Source organism: Prionailurus bengalensis, chromosome B4 (assembly GCF_016509475.1).
Source record: "Prionailurus bengalensis isolate Pbe53 chromosome B4, Fcat_Pben_1.1_paternal_pri, whole genome shotgun sequence".
NCBI classification, from domain to species: Eukaryota; Metazoa; Chordata; class Mammalia; order Carnivora; family Felidae; genus Prionailurus; species Prionailurus bengalensis.
This window is the reverse complement of record NC_057358.1, coordinates 86,618,876-86,639,817: the sequence shown is the minus strand read 5'-3', so window position 1 is coordinate 86,639,817 and position 20,942 is coordinate 86,618,876.

Here is a 20,942-nt window from a genome sequence, read left to right as displayed (position 1 = left end):
TGTATTCACACTTCTATTTTGAAGTTTTATTCATGTATACGTGTAGCTTTATTAAATAAAAAAGGGAATGTAGTTCTACATTCATGAGTTCTCATAAGGAAAAAAGGTATATTAGGGTATATACTTCCACGAAATTGCCAAAAAGATTAATGAGACAGGTTAAAAATTCAATTAAAAAAATTATTAACAATTTAGTCCATTTATGTCCTGATTTTCATTTGACATGGGTAGTGATAGAAAACTATATAACATATGAACCTATCAAAATTATTAACACTAAATTTATTTTTAGAGTATCAAAATTTCTCAGGAATATTAACATTAATAACTAATCTTCACATTTTTATCTTAAATTGAAATATCCATTTCTTATAGGCCAATGGAATAAACTCTTTAGTAATGTGCATATTTGACAAAATTATTAAATGACAACTGGCTGGTTCTGTCATTCTGCAAATTTGATAATTTTAAGCCAGATTTAATGCCAATGTGTTTTCAGAGTAAGCAACAATAATTTGAAAGTTTAGTGAAAAAAAAACAAAAAAAAACCAAAACATACTCCCAATTTATAAGGTATTATGATCAAGATCTAATTTTCCTATTTGCTGGAATAATATTTTGCTTATGAGACATTAAATAGCAAGTCATTTGTATTTGAATTTTTAGGAAGAGGCATTAATCACTTAAAATAAGTCTTTTTTTTAAATAATAATTCTACAACATATATATAGAACTCTGGTACTTGTTATGGTGAAATCCCGTAGTCTAGTATGAAGCCAGTTGATTTTTTTCCTCATAGTAAATATTGTCTATAAGCAGAATATGAATTAGTGTATAAACACCAATAATGAAGAGTTGCTAAGAGAAAATGACCCATGGATGACTTATCACTACATCAAATTAATTAGATACTGACTGTGCTCCTAAGGGACCTTGAAAATTGATTAAAGACTAATCAAAAATGTGAGAGACAAAAACAACATAACTACAAAAAATTGGTAAAATTTGAAAACATTTAAAACTGGTAATAGCCATGTGCCTCAGAAGTCCACTAATTTCTCTCTCTGAGGATGTGTGACAATTTTTTTTAATTTAAATAAACTTTTTATTTATATTCATCTTAGATTTACAGAAAAGTTGTGAACATAGCACCTAGAGTTTCCATACCCATGCCCATATGCAGTTTCCCTAAGAGTCAATTAGAGTAATATATTTGTCATAATTGAAACATTGATACATTATTACTAACTAATGTCCACAGTTTGTTGAGATATCTTTAGTTTTTCCATAACACACTTTTTGTTGTTGTTTTTCTGTAATATAGTCCAGTATGCCATGTTGCATTTAGTTGTCATGTTTTCTTAGGCTCTCTCGGCTATGATAGTTTCTCACACTTTCCTTGTTCATGATGGCCTTGACATTTTTCAGCTTTACTGGTTAGGTGTTTTGTAGAATGTCCTTCCATTGGAATTTGTCTGTTTTTTCTCATGATTAAAATGGGGTTACATGTTTTGGGGAGAAAGAGGAAGATCACAGAGATAAAGTACCTTTTTCACTACATCATGTCAAAAGAACGTATTATCAACATGACTTATCACTATTGATTTTGATCTTGTACATCTGGATAAGATAGTATTTATCAGTTTTCTCCACAATGAAGTTATTACCTCTGTCTCCCACAGTGTAATCTTTGGAAGGAAGTCACCATGTATAGCCCATGTTTTAGGAGTGGGGAGTTATACTCCTTCTCCTTGAGGACAGAGTATCTACATAATTGACTATACTCTGTATTTACTTATTTACTCACTCATATATATACAACATATGGATTCACTGATATTTATTTATTTTGTTGTTCAATTTGCTCCACCTTTGACCTTTGGAGCCTTTTCTGTTGATCTGTGTCCCTTTGATATACACCCATTTTATGGACTGAATGGTGTCCCTCCAAAAGCCATACATTGAAACCCTAATCTAATAGAATTGTGTCTTTGTAAAAAGAGAAAGAGGGACACTTGGGTGGCTCAGCCATGTCCGACTCTCGATTTCAGCTCAGGTCACAATCCCAGGGTTGTGGGATAGAGCCCAGCGTCAGGATGCATGCTGAGCACGAAGCCTGCTTGAGATTCATTCATTCTCTCTCTCTCTCTCTCTCTCTCTCCCCCTTTGCCTCTCTCCCTGACTCACACACTCTCTCTCTCTAAAATTAAAAAAAAAAAATAAATAAAAATAAAAATAAAGAGGAAGAGATACCAGAAAGTATTCAAGTATTCTCTCTCTCTCTCTCTCTCTTTCTCTCTCTTCCATATGTATACACATGAAAGGCCATGTTAGAACACAGTAGTAACAAGTTGGCTCTTTATAAGCCAGGAAGAGAGGTCTTCTTACCAGTGACCAACCCTAATGGCACTTTGTTCTTTGACTTCAGCCCTCTAGAGAAAATAAATTTCTGTTGTTTAAAACCCAGCCTGGGGGCACCTGGGTGGCGCAGTGGTTAAGCGTCCGACTTCAGCCAGGTCACGATCTCTCAGTCCGGAAGTTCGAGCCCCGCGTCAGGCTCTGGGCTGTTGGCTCAGAGCCTGGAGCCTGTTTCTGATTCTGTGTCTCCCTCTCTCTCTGCCCCTCCCCCGTTCATGCTCTGTCTCTCTCTGTCCCAAAAATAAATAAACGTTAAAACCCAGCCTGGGAGCTCAGTCAATTGAGCCTCTGACTTAGGCTCAGGTCATGATCTCGCGGTTGATGGGTTTGAGGCCCACATCAGGCTCTCTGCTGTCAGTGTAAAGCCTGCTTTGTATCTTCTGTCCCCTTTGCTCACTTCCCCTCCCCCACTCATTTTCTCCTTCCCTCTCTCTCTCTCTCTCTCTCTCTCTCTCAAAAATGAATAAATATTAAAACATACACACACACATGCGCACGCGTACACACACACATGCGCGCGCGTGCACACACACACACACACGCACACGCGCGCGCACACACACGAAAAACCCAGCCCGGTATTTTGTTATGGCAGCCCTAGCAGACTAATACATTTATCATGTGGATCTTTTTTTTTTTCCTTCTGAACACTTCCTTACTTTCTGCTATTAAATATTAAATGGTAGTCAGGTTCATCCTGTATGTCCTTCACTCCAGTCCTAGAATCAACCATTTCACCAAGGAGCTCTGGTTCCTTTTATTGGAAAGTAGTATCAGAAAGCTATATCTGAGTATAGCATCTGTCTTTTGATTGGGATGAAGCAGACACATAAAGGATACTTGAAAAATAATGCATTGAGTTTGAGCTTCAATAATAAAATTATTTTTGAAACTAAGCTAAAATTACCTTCACCTGCAATAATTAATATAAGCAATTAAATAAGTAATAGATAATTAGGGAGAAGAGATATACATACATATCTTAGAAATTCAATGTTATACTTGCTCTAAAATATTTTTTTATCTAAACTAATTTTAGTAATTTTCAAATAAAGTCTTAGGTAAACTGTTATTTGGAATTTTGTGATCTTTCTTTCTTTTTTTCATAAAGTACAGTCAGGGATATTATCAGACAAGAGATATCATGTTTAGCTCAGCAAAATAACTTCTCTCAAGTTTCTTGCAATATTAAGTATTTCCTCAATATTGCAGGCCATAGCTTACTAAGAAAAGTCACTCTAAGGTTTAAATAATTTAAAAATGTTTTAATTAAAGTATACCATATAACAGTAAAATAAGAGTATACCATTCTTAATCACAAATCCATCTTTCCATTTGTATATTAACATATATATGAAAGTATATCCTAGAACATTTCCTGCTCCTCCAGAATCTTACTTCATGCCCCTATGAGTCAATACCTAACTTTCCTTCATAAATACTATCCTGACATCTGTTACTAATAAATTTTACTCATTATTATATGCTACAAAATAAAATTACATTGCATGTATTATTTTGTGTGTGGCTTCTATCATACAACATATTTTACTTGAGATTCATCCATGTTGTTGGTTTTATTACTTCTTTAATTTTTATATCCATGCAGGTATAGCTCTATAGTATTTGGTGTATAGATATACTACAATGATTTTTTTAAAAGTTGATTATCCTTGGGTTGCCTGGGTGGCTCAGTTGGTTGGGTGTCTGACTTTGGCTCAGGTCATGGTCTCACAGCTTGTGGGTTCGGGCCCCACATCGCGCTCTGTGCTGACAGCTCAGAGCCTGGAGCCTGCTTTGGATTTTGTGTCTCCCTCTCTCTCTGTTCTTCCCCTGATTGTGCTCTTTCTCTCAAAAATAAATAAACAAAAAAATTGATTATCCTTTTAATAGGTCCTTTGTTTTAGTCATTAACAAATAGCACAACTATGACCATTCTTTTACTTAGATTTTCTAGACACAGTCAAGAACTGTAGAGGTCTGAGATTTCACCCTTCTTACAAGCTTATAAGTTAGGCTGCCACAGTTTCATGGGTCAGTGGTGAAGGGTAGTTTATTAATAATAACAAGAAGAGTAGCCAGAATATTAGCAGTTTTTTGCATTGGCTCTCTGAGTGTCATTTCCTAAAAAGCACCTCAGAGAGGGCCAGTTGACAGCTGTACATGCAGTGGACTGTGGTACAGGAGAAGAACCCTAAGCTTAGGGAACTCACATCTTTCATTATCAGCAAGAAGTTTGTAGCTACTTTACTTCAGAAGGAGACATTTCATTACTATTATATTGGATAGTAAGAATGTGTGTCTTTGAAAATATAGATATTATGTTCAAAAGCAAATATTATCTCTGTTTTTCAAAGCCATTTGTAATACAAATAACTTTGTGAAAATAGCCAAGGACAAAGGACACTAAGTGTCTCTACTTGCAAAATACATGGAGAACTGCACAAGACCCTCAGATAATTGTTTCCTTAACTATATCCACTCTTATTTCTGTATCATCTTGGCTTCTGGTGAATTGGCTGGTGATTTATCTGACCCAAAGAGGACAGGACCTAATCTAGCATTTAATTAAAGCTACTATCTGCTAGACGCACAGGAGGATGAGACCAAAATGCAATGCTGAGTTCAACTTTGACACTCAGAGTCCAGGAGATAACCAGCAAAACAATTACCATAAATCATCAATGTCTACCTTAGAATGCTTTTTCTTTACGTTTCTGTTTCACCCTTTCCACTTGGCCTATGCATTAAAGCCCAAGATTTGGCAAGATAGATTAGTGATTGCAAAAACTGTACCTTGGTCTGCAAGAAGAAAATCCAGGGCAGTTGTATCAATTCCATCAGCCATAACAACCTGAGACAATGAGTTAAGACTGCCATCAGTGCCTTTCAGAGTTGCAAACTATGATACTGGAGTTCTCTCTTGTCCAGCAAGAGAGCAGATGTAGAAATGAATACTAGAGAGGCTAATGTCCATGAGAAGAAAAGAGTCCTAAACAGAGATTTCATCTCTATTTATTGAGTTCTCAAGGTTTCATGTATGTGGTGAATGTGCATAAGAAAACAATAAGCTAGTGACCATTAACTTGTGTGTGTAAGAAGTGAAGGGTTTGGGGGACAAGTAGTGTTTGAAGTTGAGATTAAAGCACAAAGATATATTGGCGCCAGATGCCAGATGGACAGTGTTTCTCTGCGCGTGATACAGCCAAGTAGCTGTTATCTCCAAAGTTTGAGATTGCTGAAGAATGCTCCCTGAAGGCTAACAAGGCACCCTTTTCACTAGCTAAACTTGGGCATCTTCGCCCTGTGGCGGCTTTCTGCCTCTAACTGTTCTTAGATGCTTTGGTCCTGTGGAGGCATCTTTCTATCCTAAGCTTTGTTTCACTTAATAACTAACCTTGGGCGCTTTCACCCTGTGGTGGCTTTCCACCCGAAGCCTTGTTAACCCATTGGTGCAAGGGTACAGAATTCTTAAACTTATTTCCCACATTTCAGGTCCAAGTTGGAGATATTGATCACTTTAGGGAAAAATTTTGTATCAATTATTTATTAGTGTAAATCCAATTGAAGTCACAATAAAATACCACTACCTACCCACTAGAATGCAAAAAAAAAAAAAATACAAAGGTTGGCAACCCCAAGTGTTAGCAAGGATGCAATTCAACTGAAACTCTCATACATTGCTGGTGGTCAGTAAAATTATAAAACTATTTGAAGATTTTTTGGCAGTATCTTACAAAGCTAAGCAAGCCCTTAACCTCTGACCCAGCAATCACATGCCTAGGATTTTACTCAAGAGAAATAAAAGTATATGTCCACATAAATGTTCACAGCTTTTTAGTAAGAGCCAAATCTGAAAGCAGTATAAATATCCATGAAGTGGTAAAAGGCTAAATAAATTGTTTTCTATTCATAGAATGGAATATCATTTGACAATAAAAGACAATAAGCTACTGATGCATGAAATAACATGCATGAATCTCAAACACGTTACATGTACAAAAAGAACAAAAGAGGACATACAGAAAAATTCCATTGATATGACATTTGTTTCACAGAATAGGCAGATCTTGTTAGTGTTGTTTTGGAGTTGGCTGATAGCAGCTCATATCAGCTGTAAAATTTTCAGGATTTCTGTGAGCCAGTTGAGCAAAGTAACTATTATAACTTGAATTATATAAATTTACAATTAAGTAGTATATAGTAAATACTCAAAACTCATCACTTCTTATCTATGCTGAGTTTATACACTCATACTGCATTTGAAAGGTAGAAATGATATAATATTGTATAATGGTGTGATGTGACCTTGGTAGCTTAAAATCAGCCATGGCACCATAGTAGTAGGATTTATACTATCAAAATTGGCAAACTTTGCAAAGTAGGGTTGTTGTTGATTGAGATGATTTTTAAGTCAAAACACCATTGAATGTAGTGCATAATGGATAGAAATCAGATAGATGGTTGCCTGAGAAAGTGATTAGTGAGGTTTAACTGGCAAAAAATATAAGAATTTCTGGAGTTTATGGAAATGTCCTCAGTCTTGTTTGGGATATGGTTAAATGAATGCATAAATTTGTCAAAACTGATGAAAATAAAAGGGGGATAAGTAAGAGCTGTGATATAGAAATAAAATAAATGGCCAAAGAAGTGTAAGTTTCTGGAGATTTACACATATGTGCTTAGATGGCCACTGAAAGTTCAGCCAGTTTAGCAAGGCACAGCATCTAGGAAACACATAGATATTAAGATATTAAGATTCGTTAAAAAAAATGTATTGTAACTATCAGATCCTTCGTTAGACAACCAAGAAGTAAGCACATAAGCATATAACTGAATTTTTGCTAGAATTCTACCAGACCAAATATCCTATACTTGTGATACTCTTCTAGCAGAGGTCAACAGCTTGATAACTAAACTTAGTTTTTAGAAAAAGGCTTGAATCTAAGAGAGGAAACAAATTTTAAGATAATTTGATAAAATGCCAGAAAAGAAAATAAAGGCAAAATCCTAGTCCATTTAAACAATGGAGGGGGGATTTAGTTTGATTCCACAGGAAACTGGAGAGGTTTTGATGATTTTCATACGTTATGCAACACTATAAAACAGATATGGTAATTGTTATTTGAGAATTATTTTTATCCTTTTCCTATTATTGATATACCTTTCATCATTCAGATAATGTACAGTACAACATTAAGAAATTATTTACCTAAATTGAAACAATATTTTAATATTTACTCAATTTTAATTCATACTTTAGGGTAAAAATGACTCAAGGGTGAACAGTGAATAATTTCTTACAAGAATTTCCTATAAGCAAAGACGTACTGTCTCTGAAAACAAGTATTGTACAATTTCCTAAAGGTTTAGAAACAGTTTTCTTTTTTATTAAAGTTTGTTTATTTTTTTTAAGAGAGAGAGAGAGAGAGAGAGAGAGAGAGAGAGAGAGAGAGAATATCCCAAGCAGGCTCCACACCATCAGTGTGGAGACTGACAGAGGGCTTGAACCTATGAACCATGATCATCACAAGAGTAGGGCACTTTATCAACTAAGCCATCCAGGTGCCCATAGAAATAGTTTTATTTAAAGGCATACTAATAAATGGTTTTCATTTAAAATAAAAAGTTGTCATGATTGTTTAGCTTGTGAGAAGATGCCAGTGTTTAGAAAGAAGTCCCCCTTAATGCTTAATATATTTTGAGACAAACCAAAATAAACTTAAAAAACTCTCATGTTCCTGATTCATGTCATTTATGTAGAACTATATTAGGGAGTAGTGATTAAGTGCATATTGCTTTGAACTACAATCCTTGGTTCGAATCTTGGCTCAACTCTTGCTAGTGGAATGGCTTCAAATTATATAACTTCTTTATATCCCAGTTTTCTCATCTATAAATGATATACGAATTGTACATATTAGGAGGGAGGAACCAAGATGGCAGAACAGCATGGAAGTTTTTTTGCATCTCCCGTCCCTGAAATGCAGCCAGATCAACACTAAACCATCTTGCACACCTAGAAAACTGATTTGAGGATTGACACAACAATCTGCACAACCTGAACCACAGAACTTGTCAGGTACACAGTGCAGAGAAGTGAACTGGAGGAGGGAGAAGCTGCAGAGGGCAGGGAGCTGTTTTGGCTTATGGAGAGAGGACAGAGATGGGGGTAGAATATGGGAAAAGCACCCCCCCCCAACCAAAAGCAGCTGGAGAGAAAGTAGAAAAGTGGAAACAGCCACAGGGACTCAACAAAAAATGGAGAAAGGAGAAAGGAGAGGGTTTAAATTCCATTAAGACTCTATAAACAGGGGGAACACAGAGTATGAAACTCCATAGCTGTATACCTAACAGTGCTTTGGTGGGAAGGGTGAATCCCCAGGAGTAGAGAGCGAGGTCTGAGGGGTCCACAGGCCACACGAGGAGTGGTAGTTTCTCTGCTGGTAGGACTTTTGATAGAGGCTGTATGGTCTCCCCACAGGCAAAGGTCCCAGCAGACCCTGGAGAACAACCACATTGGCTGGTGTTGGAACAGGGATGTTAAGGGGGAAGCCTGGTGCCAGATGTGTGTTGTAATTTTCCATAAACCCTGAAACGCTGCAGCAACAAGATCCTGCAAACTTTTTCTGGGGCGGGTTGGCATCTTGCCACAGTCTGTGGGCATCTGCAGGAGCACAGTCTTGTGAACATTCCTCGGGGCCACCCAGCACCTGGCCATTGCTCAGCAAGACTCTCCCCCAGAGGGTCTGAGTGGGTCAAAGCCACAGTCCCTCGAGTGAGAGATTGGGAAACACAGCTGTATCTGAGATAAAGCTCAGGAGGGAGGTGCCACCTGGTAGTCTAATGCCTTGGTCACAGAGCGTGTAGAAGTGGGGAGTGGAAGGAAGCCAGAGACAAAAGAAGGGTGCTTGATTGACAGTTTGGGAGAAAACAGAGTTCCTTCTAGAGACTGGGTAGCTGGATGACACCATTTTCACCCCTCCTATGCATGCACATACATGCCTACATGCACCACAACAATCCATCCCAGTAAGCTAAGCAGCGCCATCTAGTGGAGAATGGAGCCATTACACTAAGCCCTGCCCAACTGGGCGAACAGCACTCTTGACTAACACAAGTCTCTCCCTCTGCTTAGTTTAAGGACTGTAAAGTGCTCCATAGCTTGACGTCTACAGGCAACCAGATGTAATTTCAATTGTATTTCATTCTGTTTGGTGGTCCTTTTATTCATTTTTTTCCTTTTCCTTTTCTTATTCTTGAATACAGAAAGAGAAAAATTCATTTTTATTTTCCATTTTTATTAAAAATTTTTTATTTAATTTCTTCTACTATTTTTTAAATTCTTTGTAAATTTTTTTAAATTCTATTTTATTTTCATCATTTATTTCATTCTATTTTATTGTGTTCATTTTTTTCAGATTTTCAAACGTTTTCCTTTTTTTCTTTTTTCTTTTCTTATCTTTCCTTCTTTTTTTCTCTAACCTATCAAATTTCTTTCAACAACCAGACCAAAACACATCTAGGACCTAACATCTTTTATCTGATTTTTTTGTGTTTTTAATTTTTTAATTTTAATTTTTTTGTTTTTACGTATTCCTTTTCTTCCTTCAAAATGACAAAACGAAGGAATTCTCCCCAAAAGAAAGAACAGGAAAAATGACAGCCAGGGACTTAACACAGATACAAGCAACATGTCTGACCCAGAATTTAGAATCACTGGGGTTGAAAGTAGATTAGAATCCCTTTCTGTGGAGATAAAACAAATAAAAGCTAGTCAGGATGAAATAAAAAAATGCTAAAACTGAACTGCAATCTTGAACAGATGCCATGCTGGCAAGGATGGATGAGGCAGAGCAGCAAATCAGTGATATTGAGAACAAACTTACAGAGAATAATGAAGCAGAAAACAAGAGGGAGACTAAGGTAAAAGAGCATGAAATAAAAATTAGAGTACTCAGTGACTCATTGTAAAGGAATAACATCAGAATCATAGGGGTCTCAGAAGTTGAAGAGAGAGAGAGGGGTAGAAAATTCATGTGAGCAAATCATAGAGGAAAACTTTCCTAACCTGTGGAAAGACACAGACATCAAAATCCATGAAGCACAGAGAACTCCCATTAGATTCAACAAAAACTGACCAACAACAAGGCATATCATAGTTAAATTCATAAAATTCTCAGGCAAGGAAAGAAAGAAAAAAGTCCTTAACCTACAAGGGAAGACAGACCAGGTTCGCAGCAGACCTATCCACACAGAAACTTGGCAGGCCAGAAAGGAGTGGCAGGATATATTCAGTGTGCTGGATCAGAAAAATATGCAGCTAAGAATTCTTTATCCAGCAAGGCTGTCATTCAAAATAGAAGGAGAGATAAAAAGTTTCCCAGACAAATAAAAAGTAAAGGAGCTCATGACCATTAAACCAGCCCTGCAAGAATTTTAAGGGTGACTCTCTGAGGGGAGAAGTGATGAAAAAAAAAAAAAAAGAAACCAAAAGACCAAAAGCAACAAAGACTAGATAGGACCAGAGAACACTACTAGAAACTAACCCTACAGGCAACATAATGGCAATAAATTCATATCTTTCAGTACTCACTGTAAACATTAATGGTCTAAATGCTCCAATCAAAAGACATAGGGTAACAGATGGAAAATAAAAAAAGATCCATCTATTTTCTGTTTATAAGAGACCATTTTAGACCTAAAGACATCTTCAGATTGAAAGTAAAGGGATGGAGAACCATCTATCATGCTGATGGTTGCCAAAAGAAAGCCAGAAGCCATACTTATATCAGACAATCTAGATTTTAAAATAAAGACTGTAACAAGAGATGAAGAGGGGCATTGTACTATAATTAAGGGGTCTATCTGCCAAGAAGACCTAACAATTGTAAACATTTATGCTCCAAATGTGAGAGACCCAAATATATAAATCAATTAATCACAAACATAAACTCATTGATAAAAATACCATAATAGTAGGGGACTTCAACACCCCACTTACAGCAATGTACAGGTCAGCTAATCAGAAAATCAACAAGAAAACAATGGCTTTGAATGACACACTGGACCAGATGGACTTAACAGATATATTCAGAACATTGAATCCTAAAGCAGCAGAATACACATTCTTCTCCAGTGCACATGGAACATTCTCCAGAATAGATCACATATTGGGACACAAATCAGCCTTCAACAAGTACAAAAAGATTGAGATCATACCGTGCATATTTTCAGACCACAACACTATGAAACTCAAAATCAACCACAAGAAAAAATGCAGAAAGATAACAAATACTTGGAGACTAAAGAACATCCTAATAAAGAATGAATGAGCTAACCAAGAAGCTAAAGAGGAAATTAAAAAGTATATGGAAGCCAATGAAAATGATAACACCGCATCCCCAAACCTCTGGGATGCAGCAAAGATGGTCATAAGAAGGAAGTATATAGCAATCCAGGCCTTCCTAAAGAAGGAAGAAAGCCCTCAGATACACAACCTCACTTATACCTCAAAGATCTGGAAAAAGAACAGCAAATAAAACCCCAAACCAGCAGAAGATATTAAATAATAAAGATTAGAGCAGAAATCAATGCTACCAAAACAAACAAACAAACAAACAAACAAAAAAATAGAACAGATCAATGAAACCAGGAGTTGGTTCTTGGAAAGAATTAACTAAATTGATAAACCACTAGCCAGTTTGATCAAAAAGAAAAAGGAAAGGACCCAAATAAATAAAATCAAGAATGAAAGAGGAGAGATCACAACCAACATAGCAGAAATACAAATAATAATAAGAGAATATTATGAGCAATTATATACCAATAAAATGGGCAATCTGGAAGAAATGGACAAATTCCTAAAAACATATAAACTATCAAAACTGAAACAGGAATTAAGAGAAAATTTGAACAGGCCCATAACCAGTAAAGAAGTCAAATTAGTAATCAAAAATCTCCCCAAAAATAAGAGTCCAGGGCCAGATGGCTTTCCAGGGGAATTCTACCAAACATTTAAAGAAGAGTTAGCACCTATTCTTTTGAAGCTATTCCAAAAAATAGACATGGAAATGGAAGGAAAACTCCAAAACTCATGTTTTGAAGCCAGCATTATCTTGATTCCAAAACCAAAGACCCCACTAAAAGGAGAACTAGAGACCAATTTCACTGATGAACATGGATGCAAAATCCTCAACAAGATACTACCCAACCGGATCCAATGATACATTAAAAAAATTATTCACCACGACCAAGTGAGATTTATACCTGGGATGCAGGGCTGGTTCAATATCTGCAAAACAATCAATGTGATTCATCACATCAATAAAAGAAAGGACAAGAACCACATGATCCTCTCAATAGATGCAGAGAAAATATTTGACAAAATACAGCATCTTTTCTTGATAAAAACCCTCAAGAAAGTAGGGATAGAAGGATCATACCTCAAGATCATAAAAGCCATATATGAAAGACCCACTGCTAATATCATCCACACTGGGGAGAAACTTAGAGCTTTACCCCTAAGGTCAGAAACACAACAGGGATGTCCACTCTCACCACTGTTATTTGCCATAGTATTTGAAGTCTTAGCTTGAGCAATCAGACAACACAAAGGAATAAAAGCCATCCATATTGGTCAGGAGGAAGTCAAACTTTCCCTCTTCACAGATGACATGATACTGTATATGGAAAACTCAAAAGATTCCACCAAAAACCTGCTAGAATTGATTAATGGATTCAGCAAAGTCGCAGGATATAAAATCAATGAATAGAAATTGGTTGCATTCCTATACACCAATAATGAACTGACAAGAAGATGAATCAAGGAATCGATACCATTTACAGTTGCACAAAAACCTGTAAACTACCTACGAAGAAACATAATCAAAGATGTGAAAAAATGACACTGAAAACTATAGAAAGCTTATGAAAAAAATTGAAGAAGACACAAAAAAATGGAAAAAGATTCCATGCTCATGGATTGGAAGAACACATATTGTTAAAATATCACTACCACCCAAAGCAATCTACATATTCAATGTAATCCCTATCAAAATAACACCAGCATTCTTCACAGAGCTAGAACAAGCAATCCTAACATTTGTACAGAACCAGAAAATACCCCGAATAGCCAAAACAATCTTGAAAAACAAAACCAAAGATGGAGGCATCACACTCCTAGACTTCAAGACACATTACAAAGCTGTAATCATCAAGACAGTATGGTACTGGCACAAAAACAGATACTCAGATCAATGGAACAGAATAGAGAACCCAGAAATGGACCCACAAACATATGGCCAACTAATCTTTGACAAAGCAGGAAAAAATATCCAATGGAATAAAGACAATCTCTTCAGCAAATGGTGCTGGGAAAACTGGACAGTGACACACAGAAAAATAAACCTGGTCCACTTCTTATACCATACACAAGAATAAACTCAAAATGGATGCAAGACCTAAATCCAAGACCAAAATGGAAGTCATCAAAATCCTAGAGGAGAAAGCAGGCAAAAACCTCTTTGACCTCGGCCACAGCAACTTCTTACACAACATGTCTCCAGAGGCAAGGGAAACAAAAGCAAAAATGAATTATTGGGACCTCAACAAAATAAAAAGCTTCTGCACAGGTAAGGAAACAATGAACAAAACTGAAAGGCAACCGACGGAATGAGAGAAGATATATGCAAATGACATCAGATAAAGGGTTAGTATCTAAAATCTATAAAGAACTTATCAAACTCAACACCTAAAAAACAAATAATCAGGTGACGAAATGGGCAAAAGACATGAGTAGACACTTCTCCAAAGAAGACATCCAGATGGTGAACAGACACATAAAAAAATGCTCAACATCACTCATCATCAGAGTAATACAAATCAAAACCACAGGGACACCTGGGTGGCTTAGTCGGTTAAGCGTCCGACTTCGGCTCAGGTCATGATCTCACGGTCCGTGAGTTCGAGCCCCGGGTCGGGCTCTGTGCTGACAGCTCAGAGCCTGGAGCCTGTTTCAGATTCTGTGTCTCCCTCTCTCTCTGACCCTCCCCTGTTCACGCTCTGTCTCTTTCTGTCTCGAAAATAAATAAACGTTAAAAAATATTAAAAAAAAACACAATTAGATACCACCTCACACCTGTCAGAATGGCTAACATTAACAACTCAGGCAACAACAGATGCCTGGCAAGAATGCAGAGAAAGAGGATCTCTTTTGCATTGTCGGTGGGAATGCAAACTGATGCAGCCACTCTGGAAAACAGTATGGAAGTTCCTCAAAAAATTAAAAATAGAATTACCTTATGACCCAGCAATTGCACTAGTAGGTATTTACTCAAGGGATAAGGTGTGCCGTTTCAAAGGAGCACATGCACTCCAATGTTTATAGTAGTGCTATCGACAAAAGCCAAAGTATGGAAAGAGCCCAAATGTCCATCGATGGATGAATGGATAAAGAAAATGTGGTATATATACAATGGAGTATCACTCAGCAATCAAAAAGAATAAAATCTTGCCATTTGTAACTATGTGAATGGAACTGGAGGGTATTATGCTAAGTGAAATTAGTCAGTCAGGGAAAGAGAAATATCATATGACTCCACTCATATGAGGAATTTAAGATACTAAACAGATGAACATAAGGGAGGAAAAGCAAAAAGAATATAAAAGCAGGGAGGAGGACAAAATATAAAAGACTCTGAAATATGGAGAACAAACAGAGGTCTGCTGGAGGGCTTGTGGGGGATGGGTGGGCTAAAATAGGTAAGGGGCATGAAGGAATCTACTCCTGAAACCATTGCTGCACTATATGCTAACTAACTTGGATGTAAATTAAACAATAAATTAAAAAAAAGAATTGTACAAATTATATATGATTATTATGAAAGCAAAAGGAGTTAATATGAGTAAACTACTAATAATAGTAAGCACCTAATACATGCTATATGAGTATTTGTTATTATACATCAATACTACACATATTTCAAAATTAAAATTGCAAGATATGTGCATACATTTTGATAACAGTAGGACTTCTAGGGATCAAATGCTGAATTTGACTCATTTACAAATCTCCCAGTCCATTAGAAAATTGAGAGATAAAATCTTCTCAAATATAAAAGGAAATTAATTCAGGACCTTATAAGCAATAATATTAATTTTATATAGTGTTAAAACTTCAAATAATCTTATTAACCATTAATCACATAAATAACTTAGTATCCCCTTTAATTATTCAGAAATAGATTTCTGATCTTTAAATGAGCTATTAGCTTATTGTCTACAAGTTAACATACTCTTAAATAATCTGTTTGTACCAAAATTTAATTTATTGTACATACAAGTCAAATGTGCAGAATTTATTTTTTAAATTTTTTAATGTTTTATTTATTTTTGGGAGAAAGAGACAGAGAGAGAGAGAGAGCGAGCGGGAGTGAGAGAGAGGGAGACACAGAATGGTAAGCAGGCTCCAGGCCCTGAGCTGTCACTACGGAGCCCGACGTGGGGCTCAAACTCACAAAGTGTGAGATCCTGACTTGAGCCCAAGACGGTCGCTCAACTGACTGAGCCACTCAGGCACCCCCAAATGTGCAGAATTTAAAATTTTGGTCTCACTTTGTTGAGCAAAAGCCTCAGTTGCATTTACCGTTATCTGAAGCTATAAATATAAACCTGTACACATGGAAGACTACTTAACACACTTCCCTAAAGAAGGGTTTCCTTAAACATCTGGGTTTTTAAATTCAGAGGAACATCCCTTGAATTATTTTGTATACCTCTCAGGGTTTGCTCTTTTTTCATACATACAGGAAAAATATTAGGAAACAGCTGGAAATGATGAAAGCAGAAAACAGAAACCAGACGTGGAAAAGGCCCACTGAAGCAGTGCTTTGTTCCCCTGCCGCTGCAGGGAACATAACCGATCATAAATGAAGAGCAGGAAGAGAAGTAAGACAGGGTAGAGATAATAAAGGTTTACACAAAGCCTAGTCAGCTAGTAGAGTATTGACTGCGGCACACTCCAGAGCAGAAACCCATGTACATATAGGCTCATTGGCATAATAGACACTAGGGATCTGAACCACCATTTGACACGGGATCAGAGAAAACGTTAGCCGTAGGTTTTTAAGACATACTGGTTTCACTTGCAGGCAGAAATAAGTCCTATGTAACCCTACTGGAGGAGATGATTAGTGTGTTAATTCACTCACTTATACTCATGCATTTATTTTCAAAGATCTGGCCAAAGAAGGGAGCTTGAAAGTCAGTAAATCTTTATTGTTCCGGTATTTTATGAAAGTGAGGCATTTTAACAATGATTTTCTTGTTTTTATTCTTTAAAATTATTCAAATTGCACACATTTTAAAGGGTCACAACAGGATTCATTAATACCACCTAATTATTTCCTTAACTTAGAGTTCTTGAAGAAGAACGTACTAATTTTCTAACTGCTAACGCAAACCTCTCTTCATTATATAACCCAATAAATTGTTTTAAATATCTGTTATGAATATAGCAATGTGTTGTGAGCTGAGCATACATGATGACTAGAACAGACACTGTACCTACTCACGCCGTATTTAAAATGTAAGGGTAAAGGAAACAAAACCAGTGTTAAAAGCAAAGTGTTATGAATATAATGACATACAGGGAAGGAGAACACTGTAACCAGGGAACCTGGTCTAGTCAAAAGTAGGTCTCCGTAAGTGAGTCATTAACCATCACTAGGTTTATTTTTAAGATTATGTTTGATAAGTAATGTACTTAAAACAGTTTCTGGAATATATTAAGAGTTCAATAAACATTTCTTTGTATTAGTTTTACTATTTGTCAAGCTCTGAAGCTTTTATAAAAATGGAAGTTTCTGCAAGGCATATTAGAACAGTGTTAAGAAGGAAACTCTCTGATATTTTAACTTGGTTCCCAGAAGTAGTATGTAAGAAAACGTTGTAACTTCACTTAGAAAATAAGAAGGGCAGGGGCACCTGGGTGGCTCAGTCCGTTAAGCATCGGACTTTGGCTCAGGTCATGATCTCGTGGTTTATGAGTTCAAGCCCCGTTCAAGTTTTACTATTTGTCAAGCTCTGAAGCTTTTATAAAAATGGAAGTTTCTGCAAGGCATATTAGAACAGTGTTAAGAAGGAAACTCTCTGATATTTTAACTTGGTTCCCAGAAGTAGTATGTAAGAAAACGTTGTAACTTCACTTAGAAAATAAGAAGGGCAGGGGCACCTGGGTGGCTCAGTCCGTTAAGCATCGGACTTTGGCTCAGGTCATGATCTCGTGGTTTATGAGTTCAAGCCCCGTGTAGTTCAAGCCTCTGTACTGACAGCTCAGGGCCTGGGCCCTGCTTTGGATTCTGTGCCTCCCTCTCTCTCTGCTTCTTCCATTCACACTCTGTCTCTCTCAAAAATAAATAAACATTAAAAAGAAGAAGAAAATAGGAAGGGCATATGCAGTTTTTGGTGCCAAACTTACCACTTTGCTATATATAGGTAACCACATATTTCTTAGCACAAGTTTATTGCTGGGGTTCCTGAGTTATACTTTTGTAATGTGATGCTCTCATACATCTTAACTCACTTCCTACAGGTCTCTTTGAAAGTTTATAGATGAAGTAGTCTCATTAAGCCACTTTCTGAATCTCTTCCTAATTCTTAGTGAATTGGCTCAACATTTCATTTCAGCGAACATGGCTACAAACTTCAGTGATGTTGAATCTGGCCAGGCAGCTTTTAATATGGGTTTTGTCTTAACTTCAGCAATCAGAAAGCTACACGCATAAATCCTAAATTGCCAGAGCTAGCAGAACAAATATTGCATTTAGAAATTAAATTCAAAATATCAATTGTAGAAAGCTATGGCTTGATTTTATTAATTTAATATCCACATGAGGAGGAATATCTTTTTTTTCTTAAAGACTAAAACCTCAAATATAGACAGAGCTGAATTGTCTAGGAATGCCATAGGCAAAATGTGTATTACATGCTTGGATCAGTTATTAAAATTAAGGAGTGGGCCCATTGGGTTTGATCTCAGGGATAAATGGAAACCAATGTTTAAGTTTCACCATAATTCTACTTCTCATATCTAATTCAGAAGGCTTATTCTATGAAAATGAAACAACTATGTTTTAAAAGGGAAAAATGTTGAATCAGATAGCTCCAATTATGGAAATGAACCAATTAAATCTCATATCTTACTAGGGCCCAATCGTGTTTGTTATCTAAGACTAATTATATTAATGAGACTGTTAAAACATAATTTAAATTATCACAATATATTCTTTGATGATTTAATTGAATTATTATTTTATGATTTAATGGAATGTTCAGCAATAAACTATAAAATTATATCACTAGGTACTACAAAAAGAAATACCTCCAAATTGGTTCCAAAACATCTGTATGCAATAAAATGGTTCAACTCAATCTGCTTTGCATGCTGCATACATTTGATTGTACCATTAAAATATCAAAATGGATTTTTCATATTCAGATGCATGAATGATTAAGCATGGAGAATAGGAAGGTTTTTGTTCATTAGATTAAATTATAGATATGGAAAAAATTCCATTGAATTAGTTGTAAAAGTTTTATATTGCTGACAGTTTTCTTAGAACTGTATTTAGATAATTACAAAAATTAATTTGCTTCAAAATATTGCCTTTTTAATAGTGTTAAAGATTTTCTGAATTATTTTTTTGGTCAAAAAATTAATTCAATCTCCTGCAAGAAATTCTAGAAATCATGTGTTTTAATAAAAAGTTCAGCTTCTCAGAGACTTCGCTGCTTATTGTAGGCTATTGTCTCTATTGTCTCTTGATGGGCTTAATAATTACCTTCTGGTATTCATGCATCTTACTATGTGGAAGCTGCTTTCTTGCTCTACAAGTTCTGTAGGCTGTTCCTTTGGTGGGCTAGAAGTGGTAATTTCCACTACAAGGAAGGAAATGCTTTTTGTTTTCTTTTTTCCAGGTAAAATGTAGTAAAGACTGCATTCTGGAGCAAGAGAAACTGACTACAAAATGTTTTGGAGGTGTTTTGAAGTCCAGGATGCTTAGAGTTTCCTAAAATACATGAAAGTGGAAACTTAACATCATATTTTATCTCAAAAAAGGTGTCATTATCTTTTGTAGACATATGTCTTTGCAGTCAATCTTAATAACAGACTCATTATTGTTGTTGTTTTTGTTACTTTATCCCCATTGTCATCATGGTGATGCATCCTACAACATATTTTGATATATCGTTTTATATTTTCTTACTGATGCACTGAATTACTTATGATGGCTTTTAAATTTTGGAGATATTTTTCAAAATTCTTCTATTATTATGGTTATTTTCAAATGTAAAGAGAACAGAATATCCAGGAACTGTGAGAAAATTTCAATATGTGTAATGACAATACCAGAAGCAGAAAAAAAGAACACAGCTAAGAAATACCTGAAATATTAATGGTCAAGAACTTTTCAAAAATAATCACAGACATAAAATGATAGAGCCAGGAATCTTAAAGAATACCAAGCAGAAAACATAAAAACCAAAACAAAACCAACTAACAACTAACCAACCAATTAAACAAACAAAAAAACCCCGACCTACTCCTAGGTATATCATATTCAAACTGTAAAACTCAAAGATATAAAGAACATCTTGAAAGAAGTAAGAGAGAAAAAAATCATGCTACCTCTAGAGGAACAAAAATCAGGATTACATAGGACTTATAGTCAGACACCATACCAGGAAGAAGATGCTTCAATAAAATATTTAAAGTATTGAAAAGAATTTTAAAAATGCTTACCTATTATTCTGTATCTAACAAGATCTTCCATCAAAAGTAAAGAAGAAATGCTTTCTCAGATGAACCAAAACTGATGGAATTCATTGATAGCAGAATTTCTCTGGGAAAAAAATTCTTTTCAATACTTTAAATAAACAAACTAAAACAAGCTCTTGAGGGAAAAAGAAAATAATCTAATTTAGGACCTACATAAAGACGGGAAAACTCTTTGTCAATAGTGTTCTATACTGATATAAATAAATGATCAAAAAATTTAATAAGTGAAGAGACAAATCTTCAGTGCAAAAGAATTACAAATAATTTACATAGATACTCCATCATAAGGGAAAGGGAGACTAACTTCTCACTTCTTAAGTGTGGATAATGCTTAGTGATGTCTGTCCAAGAGTATAGTATGGGAAATGGTAATGAGTAACTTTAAAGCAGAGAAACCTGGCAAATCTTACGTCATCCAGGTGATCAAGGTCAACATCAGTAGTTATAAATCATGTTGATAGAATATTCTCTTGATATAATGTGATAAAAGTGGCACTTTGCTTCTGTGATCCTTCTCCCTACATTCCCAAAACTCAGCCTAATAATGAGAATAATACTAGAAAATTCCAATAGAGGGTCATCCTATAAAATTCTGACCAATAAGCCTCAAAACTGTCAAAATCATGAAAAAAAAGGAAAATTTGTGCAAAATATTACAGCCTAAAGTAGTCTAAGGAGACATGAA